Source organism: Alosa alosa, chromosome 15 (genome assembly GCF_017589495.1).
Source record: "Alosa alosa isolate M-15738 ecotype Scorff River chromosome 15, AALO_Geno_1.1, whole genome shotgun sequence".
Taxonomy (NCBI): Eukaryota; Metazoa; Chordata; class Actinopteri; order Clupeiformes; family Clupeidae; genus Alosa; species Alosa alosa.
In genome coordinates this window covers 5,101,080-5,112,158 of record NC_063203.1, presented here as the reverse complement: position 1 = coordinate 5,112,158, position 11,079 = coordinate 5,101,080, and the positions used below count along the sequence as shown (strand labels likewise).

The 11,079-nt window shown below is 41.6% G+C and overlaps 1 long non-coding RNA gene across 1 annotated transcript; it reads left to right on the top strand.

Moving 5' to 3' along the window:
* The first annotated feature begins 1,498 nt into the window (after positions 1–1,498).
* Positions 1,499–2,713, top strand: LOC125308910. Its single transcript, XR_007196013.1, has 3 exons — positions 1,499–1,672; positions 2,165–2,302; positions 2,525–2,713. It is a non-coding gene; the product is annotated as an uncharacterized LOC125308910 (long non-coding RNA).
* Positions 2,714–11,079: the final 8,366 nt, after the last annotated feature.

Here is an 11,079-nt window from a genome sequence, read left to right as displayed (position 1 = left end):
ACGTTTTATTAATTCGAGGGCTTAATTAAAGGAAAACGTGCTCACAAATTATCACGACCAGAAATAATATCACTGAAAGTGAGCTCTCCCGGGCTCCGTAATTAAGAAGTAAATTAAGTGTAGTCTCAATGTTTTTGGAGAATCCGTTTTTAGAAACCCTAAAAAGGTTTGAAAAAATGTTTGAAAAGGATTAGAAGAAAAACATTTAGTACTGAAGCGATTTAGTCGTCAATATATCATTGATAGATAGATAGATAGATAGATACTTTATCGATCCCCAAGGGGAAATTCAAGAATAGAATATCTACTATGTCTGTAAATGTATAGATACTTCAGGTGGTGGGGGTTTAAAGTACTGTAGGTTGTCTCCAGCAGATCCTAACAGTAAAGGTAGGCTACAGCTGGAGAGGGACAACTGAAACACGGTGAGTGACTGAATTTCAGCATTAATTGTTGAGTTTAATTGGATCGAGGGCATTTCAAAATTAAGAAGACAACCGACACTACTGAAACAGTTGAACTTCATCAGAGACGTCCATTACAGTTCAAATTCCCACTCCCTTTTTCCATTACTTCTTCCCTTCCATCCTGTTTGTATTGCACCATACATCATAGTAATGTAAGTGCCAGAAACACAGGCCTTCGGTTTTACCACTCTGTCAATCACACCATCACTCCATCTAAACCCCAACACAATGTCTACCACATATGCACATGTACAACCATAGATCCCTAAGATAAGTGATTATCCTGCCTACCAAGAGGCCTTAAGCAGGCATTGTGTGTAGCTATAGTTTGCCGTACAGCATCCTAGCTCATTATACTTAGTCCATCATATCCTAAGCATGTGTACACCAGGGATTCCTCCATTTATGCTCCCTCGTCTCAAGACATACATGCCAACATTCTTTCACACACTCAGGGTCAGAAAACCAAGGGCACATACAATTTAAAGCAGACACACACACACACACACACACACACACAGACACTTTCATAAGGATGAAACCCATTTTGTCTCCATTAGTTAGATGAGACGGTTGCAGTGAAACATCTGCCAGCAGGTAGTAAATGAGCTGACAGACCATATTTTTCTTTCAGTTTTGGCACAGTCACCTTATTCACCATGCACACACACTGTTACCGTCAGCTCGTTCACAGACTGCTACATAAAGGGAGATGGACAACTAGTTCCAATCTTACTATTTAATAATATAAAGCAAAAATAATAGGCCTAATAATAACAAACATAAGGTGTCTAGGGGAAAATGAGTGTCTGCGTGTGTGTATGGCTGAATGCAAAGGCTGTGTCAGCTAGATGGAAGACAAATAAAATAGAGAGAGATAAAGGGGAGAGAATCTAAATGGGTGCCTGCAAGAGAAGAACAAATGGCTAATGGGTAGGGATGTGACTCTTGAAACTGACGTCTCAAATCAGTGTCGAGCTTTCAAAGCGTTTCGAAACGTGGGTCAAAACATCTGTCTGCGCAATCTGAAGTGCATGTCGACAGCAAGCTGTTAGGGGAGAGTGGGGGGATTGGTGCCAGCAGGGAAGTTGTGACACCCCCTATTTCTAGGGAACCATAGAAAAAATTGGTCATGTGACCACACATTTTTGAAGACTCAGCCATTTCAATCATCCTGCAGAGAAGAGAGCCTCATTGCATGAGAGGTAAGTACATTTAAGTTAAAAAAACTGTTTTTTGCCATTCAAAGTAAAATTTCTATGATCATGTTTTTTTTATTTTTGTGTCAAAACAGTTATAGACAAGTTTGAAAACATTTCACACATGTTTTAGTGCTTTGGTAAGCTACATTATGAGTCTATACAGCTAGCATGATGTTAGCTCAAATCTGATGGATGATGCATTTTTTCCAAAATGGTGGGATTGGGGTGATTTGTGCCAAAGGGCCTGGGTTAAGTTGGCACAGAGTTAAGAGGAAGACAGGCAGGGCATACAGTACTGTATGGAGAAGGAGCTGGCAGAACATATAAAGGCACTAACAGGAATGCTCAATGCTCATGCAGATAAGATAAGCAAAATTGGGTACTTATTTAGAGCGTATAGCATCAACTTATCTAAAGAGAAGGGACGCAAGGGCTCAATAAGGGACAATTTAAGAAATATGCTAATAATACTAATAAACTTTTAATATTTTCTAGGATGCGATTGGTTTGGAGCCTTTAAAGCACGCCGTCATTTGTCATGCCACACTCCTGAAGCAACCTCTGTTGGTAGAGCTACTGCCATTAATAGGCACAATGTGGGGGAGTTATTTGATAACCTAAAGTGATGGACAGGTAATCATATGGCTTTGACATGTCAGCCTCAGAAAGACACTCTCTCTCTGTCTCTCTCTCCCTCTCTCTCTCTCACACACACACACTGACCAGGAAGCCTGGGAAGGAGAGGGGGAACATAATCTCTAGGTAGTAGCAGTGGCAGAGCTGACTACAACCACATCCAACCACCTAAATCTGCTGTAAACTTCTCTGATCAACAAAACTTTAATCTCATTTCAGGTAGGACTTCCCTCCACACAAGATCTACAACATGGATGAAACTGGTGTGACAACCGAAAATGACCTTTGATGTGCTCATGCGCAATAGGCTTGTAGAAAATTGGCCTTTGATGTTGTAAAATAACTTTAAATAAACCTAAAATGAGTAATTTTGTATTGAATTTGTCTAGCTTTTATAAAGCATTACAGTGTCTGAGATCAAAATATACTGTTTTACTTCAATAATCAATGGCACAATTTACCCCAATGCATTCTCTTCAAAGGCACAACTTACTGTACCCTGCACCGGGGGCAAGTTGTGCCACAAGACCACTTTTTTTCAGAAAGCTATATCTCTTAAATACTATATTTCAGATCGAAAGTGATTGTTCCCAGAGATGCTCCACATCCTGAAATATATGTTCATATTGTAGTTGGAAGCATTACATCATGGCCTCCCTTTAAAGTCACTTTAAGTAAAAACTGGCACAACTCACCCCACTCTCCCCTATGTGTTGGTGTGTTTTAATTGACAGTAGAGTGTACCTCCGTTATTGTCATGATGATGTAGTGGTTAGCGCAACTGTTTTGCACTGTAGGCTCAGATGCTCAGAAATCAAGCAAACACATTGAAAGGTTTTATGCAACATTGCAACATTGAGGGGTTTTATGAGAAGAAAATGGTTTAGAGAACACTAGCAGCAGCAGTAAGCTACATTTCAGTGTCACTTGGTCTCCCATCCATCTTGGTCTCCCATCCAACTACTAACCAAGGTCCTCTGCTTAGCTTTTGACTTAGCCCATGAACACAGGTTACACAGTGATTTCCAGACTTGAATAGACTTCTTCTCAGCTACAAATCATTTGACAGCTTTGCTCTACTATATACGGCTCTGAGGTGTCAGAATAGACCTCTGAAGTTCGCCTACAAAAAGGAACCAAAGCTGTTAATTGAAGCTAACTATCTATAGACCCCTTCAATGTTTGTAATCATCCAGAGCCTAGGTTGGGTGAGCTGTGCCATTTTTCTGACCCCATGCTGGCGGCCACAGTTCGTCAGACTGAAGAACTGCCTCTCCGACACCGTGATCAGCAGCACTGGAGCTCCACGGGGAACAGAGCTCTCTCCAGGCCTGTTCACAGACTGTACTGACTGTCCACTAGCCCCACTTACTCCTTACACTGTCTACACTGTTTACTGGCTATATTAGTCCATATGTACAACCCCTCCCTCTGTAACCTGCGTTGTGTTGAACCTGCGCGATTCAGCCCTGCACACGCCCAGACTCGAACCCACGAACAGCAGCACCTCGGATCGGGAGGCGAGCGCGCCAACAATAGCCCAGGCTACTGGCTCGCATGCCAGCAGCACTCTTGAGGCGTCGGGGAGTGAGGTCTACCAACGTTCCACAAGCATAGCTAAGCTAGCTGGCATCCGTTACACCTCCAACTCCCAGTCTGGACTGTGGTCTAACATCATACTTGACCAATGGCTGACCCTATTACTGCAAAGTTATCCTTGAACTGCTGCTATAATTCTTATATGACTATGTTTACATTTTTCTCCATTTTGTCAATATAATTATACTATAACTGTTATATTACTATTACTATTACTATTACTACTTACATTTTTCTCTTATATTGCACATATTTAATGCTGGTCTCGTATATTGTCCATATTTATTGCTCGTCGCTAGACTTTAACCCTGCACTGTTGGACTTATTTGCACTACCACCATGACACACACCTTACTGAGCACCTTACCACGGCATATTGAATCACAGGGTCAGTCCCTGCCCTGTCACTGCAAGCGCCTCATGCTTAAACATTACATTCATGTGGCTCATTCATGCTTATACAGTACATTCATGTGGATCCTTGTTTTAGGATCTTTAGTGTCTTTTACTGTTCATTTTAGTCGTGTGGATTTGTTTTTGTTTTGATGGGCGTACAGGAAGAGCCTTTCATGCATGTAGTCTATACAGGAGCTGTAGCAAGAAGAGTCCTTGCATTGTTGACAACTTCCTGACAAGTCACAGACCACACAAAGGAATCAGGTGTTCACAGGAGATCTTGAACAAACCAGACAAAGAGCAACAATCCAGCTCATCATAATCTAATATGGTGGACAATGACTCACCATCAGCCACTTTCAAAGGAGGGATGACAAAACTCGGTTGCCACAACTGAATTTTCACCACTTCCAACGGAATTAGCAGATTTGGCAGTTTCAGTCTCTAGGTCCTCTACAGGTGAATGTGAGGAACCATTATCTACAACCTCAGGTGTAACAAGAAGGGTGTCCTGTAATGGCACAATATCTGAGCCAACACCAGGGTCCAGATAAGAACAGCACATGCCGTACACACAGCAGGATGCCTACAAGAACACTAAACAGGATTCTGTAGCATCTCAGGCACAGACACCACAATAGGTGCCGGCACCACATCAATGCTGTCCCACGCCTTCCCTCCCCCTAGATCAAGACACAGCACACTTTCCACTAGGTGAGCAAGACATGCCAGTGTCACATGAAGATATCAAGCCCATAGTTTTAGATGTTTTACCTTAATTGTTAAGGGCCAGACAGTCAGACACTTTATGGCCTACCTTCTTATGATAAAAGCATATGACCTCTGCCTTGCTAGAAGGGAGACTGCTGGGATTAACAGAGGGAAATGAGTGTGGGGAGTTACCCCCACCCAGAGCCATAGAGAGAAAGAGTTGCGACACTCCCATTGGACTCCAGGTTATGCGCTTTTTTTGCGCCTACTTCGGGGTATGCAGCCTCAGCGTAGTTCCAAAAGCCATTCTATGGCGTTGGACATCATTCACTTCCGTTGACTGACTGAAAGTAACTTCTGAGGTAAGTTGATTAAATAGCTACCTGTTTTGAATTGTCAACTGTCTATATTGTATCATAGGCCCTTTATGATACATATACTGATCTTTTGTTGTATGTACACAGTGTAATTATATATATTTTTTTTTATCTTGATAGACGACCGATTGCCTGCTAGTTTGTTAGCTTGACTTGCCTACTGTGAAGGTAACGTTATATCCAGGGGTAAATTGATTAAATAGCTACCTTTTTTGAACCGTCAACTGTCTATATTTTATCAGAGGCCCTTTATGATGCATATACTGATCTTTATTTGTATGTACACAGCGTAATTATATATATGTTTTATCTTGGTAGACCACCGATTGCCTGCTAGTTTGTTAGCTTGACTTCGCCCTCTGTAAAGGTAACGTTAACGTTATATCCAGGCGTAAATTGATTAAATAGCTACCTCTTTTGAATTGTCAACTCTGTATATTATATAAATAGGCCCTTTATCGAGAGGTCGAGAGGAACTGCCCTACAGTGACTGGCCATAGTGCATAGTGGAACTCCACAGGTGTGAGTCTGATGTATGCAAGAGAAAGTATTTTTTAGGCAGTCCTGAGTGAACTGGCTTGTTAGAACATATTTGTGCCCCTGTCTCAACAGATCTTGCTGGACCACCAGTATCGTTGTTGTGGCCACTGTACGTATGTTTGTTGATATTATTCATGCTTGTTCCCATTTTTATTTTGTTCCACACTGTTCATTTTTATCTTATGCCAGGTACCTTTATTATGAATGTTGTCCTTCCTTTCAGCCCTGATGCACTCTGAAGCCTGATTTGTGGAGGATTTTTTTTTAAATGTATTAATCACTTATAATATTCCTCCCTGTTCCTTCACTTTGTTCTTGTTTTTCCAGTTAGATACACACATTTACACACACACACACACATCTTGTTGTCTCACTCAGTAGTTTTTTATTAAACAATATTTGATTCATTCATCCAAGCTTAATGAGTTGTTATTCTTTAATATATTTGATTCTTTGTGCATTGCTTAGTATTAAAATGATCATGGTTGTGTGGTCAACTCCTGCCTCATCAGAAGAAGTGGGTGTAAATGCTGAATGGACTGTTCTTTCTCAAAAAAGCAAAAAGGTACAGCGGAGTCCAATGGGAGTGTCGCCTGTCACTGTTCTCTATCACTCTCTCTGCAGCTAACCTTACTCTTACTCTGTGCATTAACCCAGAGCCGTAGAGAAAAATCTTAATAGCTCTGCACTTACCTATAGACCCAAACATATAAGCATAATGCTTTTGATAATATGTGAATGGCTTAATCTTAAAATTATATTCTTAGTCTTAACATGATCATGTTTCACGTTGTGGTCTGGGGGTGACCACTTATCAGAAGTGAGCTAGCTGCTAGGCGAATGCTGAATGGACCACGGCAGACCTAACGCTACCACGAAGGTAAGCTAATGGCTGAATCGGAATTTATAAGCAAAATCACGGTAATCAATAATACAGCCCAGTTGCGATAAAATGAAAATCATGAGACATCTGTCATCACATGAATGATATGGAAAAGAAAGTTTAAGTTAGAGCCGTTCTAGCCTGTACTTCTGTCCATGCGAACATGAACATAAGCTTTTCCCTCCAAAAATGTAAAACGTATCTAAGTAATATACAGCTTTTCGTTGTCACCCTGCCTCTCAAAATGCAAAACTGACATTAACAAATATGTAATCATGCAATAACATCTGAAAAAGTAGTAGGGTGTATGTTTATATATATATTTACCGTTAAATAACGCAATCGCTGCTGTCTGTCCCATAGAAGAACATGACAGCCAGCGTATGTTTTGGAACTATAGCGGTTTACACAAACCACGTGACTGCCCTGGCGGTGACATCAAAGAGTGTCGCAACTCTTTCTCTCTATGGCTCTGCCCCCACCTCCAGGTGGTTGTCTATTCCTAGGAGGAGTTTTCATTCCATCCTGATGGCTACCCCACCAGCTATTAGGAACATGCTTTTGTATCAACCCATACTTGTCTGCCAGAACAGCAGCGTCATCCAGCTTTTGCACCTCTTGTTCGCTCGAAGACATCTACAGCTTCAGGGAGACTTCAAGGAGGACCAGTTGTTTTAAGTCTTTCCCGGATTCTGCTTTCAGTGCTGCACACCATCTGTCGAACAAGCCTTCTTTCTCTCGTGCAAACTCGAAAGTATGCTGTTCAGACTTTCTAGCCTCTGAACTTTGGCGATAGGCCTCAGGGACTAACTCATAAGCATGGGGAATGGTTCTCTTAACCACATCATGTTGTTTAGTTTATTGCTCCACACTCAGCTGAAGACACCTCTTGCGTCTTCCCTATAAAAAACGCACTGTAGCATTAAAGGACACACTTCTTTAGGCCAGTTAAAGGTGGTCACCACTCTCTCAAAGCGAAAAAAATATCTGTCCACATCCTTCTCTGAGAACTTCTCTTTTACTCACATTAAAACTAGGCTGGTCGGAACTTAAAGGAGAAGGAAACTGAGGAGATTAATTTTGCTTGGCCATCTCTAACTTGAGATTTTTAACTGCTAAGGCAAGTTCCCGCTCATGGTCACACTTGTCATGCTCCATGCAGTTTAGCTCAACTTGATACTCAAGTTTGCAAAACTCTACTTCCCTCTGCACTTCAAGATTCAAGATTAGATTTATTTGTCATTTCTCTGAGCACTCACATACAGAAGAATTAAAGTTTCTCATCAGTACGTTTACATAATCAGTAACAAATAGATACTTAAAATCAAACAAACTCACCGACACATTCATTTCATACTAGCACACTCAAACACAACAAAACCACAATGCTTATAAAGTGCTTGGATGTTTTTTTTTTCAGTTCTGTATGGAGTCATTAGAGCTTGTATGTATGTATGTATGTGTGTGTGTGTGTGTGCATGCATGTGCTTGTTTATGGGGACTTGGAAGGGGACACAGTCGTTCACTAGCCTGACTGCCTGCAGGAAGAGGCTGTTCAACATCCTGCTGGTCTTACAGCTGATGTTTCTGTACCTCCTCCTGGATAGCATGAGGGAAACGATGTGGTGTGAGGGGTAGTAGAGGTCCTTGATGGTGGCGGTGGTTCTACGGGCACAACGCTGGTGGTAGATCTCCCTCCAGGAAGGGAAGGGGGGCCCCCATGATCTTACTCACTGTCTTCACTGTCCCGTTTAGCTGACTTTTCTCCTGTGCACTACAGTCCCTAAACCAGGAAGTGAAGCTTTAAGTGACACTTCCCTTTCGGCCTTTTCGAGCTGCAGTTGCTGGTCTGAGGAAACCACCACTTCCTTAAAGTCGTCTGTCTATGTCTGTGGGAGAATCAAAATGGGTGCACACACACACAAACACACACACACACACACACACACACACACACACACACACACACACACACAGACACACACACACACACACACACAGATCCACGCTGCTCTGGGAGTACGTCTATATCTGAGGGACCTTGGAGAGACAGAGAACGAACACACACACACACACACACACACACACACACACACACAAACACACAGTGGGAAGGACATGGCTGACACTCATTTTTTATTTATTTTGTACAGTAACATACTTAACTGGCATGAATTTGTATGGAACTAAGAGATCTGCACTTCTGCAAGTGTGACACGTTATGTTGAGTCAATTCCCTCTCCTGAATGGTGTGAATAGTATCCTCTGTCTTCATTTTGTCAATCAAATTAGTTTTCTGTTAAAATGTCACGGTCTGGTGGTTGTTCTGATTAAACTGCATGGCTTCAGGGAGTAGGTGCTGACTCTCTGGGGAGAGAGAGAGAGAGAGTGTCTAGCAGAGTGTATCTGTGTGACCGTGGGTGCTTGAACGTTCGCACAATCACCTCCCCCCCGACCATCACCACCACACACACGATTGAGAGGGAGAGAGAGAGAGAGAGAGAGAGTGAGAGAGAGAGGGAGGGAGTTCTGAACAAAGCTAGCATGTGTGGTGGTCTGCCATTTATCACCAGAAAGTAATGACAGCTTTTGATTCACATTGCTTTGAAAATGTAATTTTCTTCCTTCCACTCCAAATGCCTTCATATAATAGCGTCTTCATGCCGTTCGTAAGCTCGGAGGACCAGACTTTGAAAATCCCGACCTCCGAAAAAAGAGTTTTCATGAGATCAGCTCGCATGTAAATTGCATACATCAATGTACATTTGTTGGAGAATACATTTTGTAAGAATTGATCCAATCCAAATTTTTGGAATATGCCCCTTTCAATATGCACGTGCAAATGTGAAAAGATATTCTGATAAAATAATACATTATGTTTATTTCTCTTTCAATAAACACTATTTTGTGTCTTGTCTTATTATATAATTTCTGCAAATATTTTACAGGTTAATCTGTAATGGGTCTTGAAGACAGGGATGAATGAAATGGAAGCTAATTGGCAATAGCTCCCATAATGCAAATTTATCAGACATTTTAATGCATTGAGTGCACACTGTAAGACTGAAGAGAGCTACTTTAACTGACTGACTGAATTGGCAAATGTTTCAAAAGATGTCGGATTCTATCTACTCTTCGTCGTTCAGCCTTGAGATGGAGGGACTAGACTTCCTTTTAAGGACAGAATGGGACCTTAAGACTTAATTAATCCACAACACGGCATCATTCCAAAAAAGAAGAGTAACTGCAAAATGAAATTAAAGGCATGCTTCAAAATCTTTGTGATGTTTTAGTCTCCATTTCCTCCCGCACATAACTGCCTTAACAGAAGGCCCCCACTGACAGACAGAAATGATCACCCACAGCCACTGCATTTAATCAACAGTGATTGAAAATGGCTGCTTTTGTATGACTGCTGAATGGTAACAGGCTCTATTAGCAAGCAATTTTTCCTGGTTACAAAAATGACTTCCACGCTTATTCATTGCCAGAGAAATGCCATCCTGCTTTCAGGCAATAAGAAGCGGATCCAGGTTGTACAGATTTGGACTTATAGTGAAGGCCCATCTTCAGGAGTTGCTAGAACATGGGCAACGCAATGCAAAGACTGTGCTGGTGTGCTTGGATTTAAATGTTACTGGGGTGTCGCTTTTTTCAGGCTATGCTTTAGATTGTAACCCCTTGTAGTCAGTACTGTGACTGGTAAAATAACTAACTAACTAACAAGACTTTGTTTTGTCATTGCCTATGAGTTCAAATACTAGGTGAGTATAGGCGTGTGTATACTCTGCTTGTCACACACACACACACACACACACACACACACACCTGTTTTAGCAAAGCAAATCTTTGGGGAATCCTGCTGTTGCATACTCGGTTGCTCGTGTAAGCAAATTCTTTCCACAGAGATGCGTTCACTTGTCATCATAATAGCAACGTGCCATGGTATTATGCACTCCTTGGCAATGACAAAACAAAGTCTCATACTGAGTTATTTAACCAAGAAACATACCACAAACATAGCCTGAAGCGAGGTTTAATGTCTCAAAATCAGCTCACCAATAAAAGGCAGTTGAGATGCTGAGAAATTATGAGTTTGAGCTTTCTGATATTAGTTAAGGGAGTTACGCTTTATGCTTACGCTTTATGCTTATAGTTTAGAGGTAGTTGAGAGGTGCCTCACAATCAATGTCACGTTACAATGACACGTTACACGTGTCTCTGTTGTTACTCTAGGGTAGACCAACTCACTTTCTGGAGGTATACTG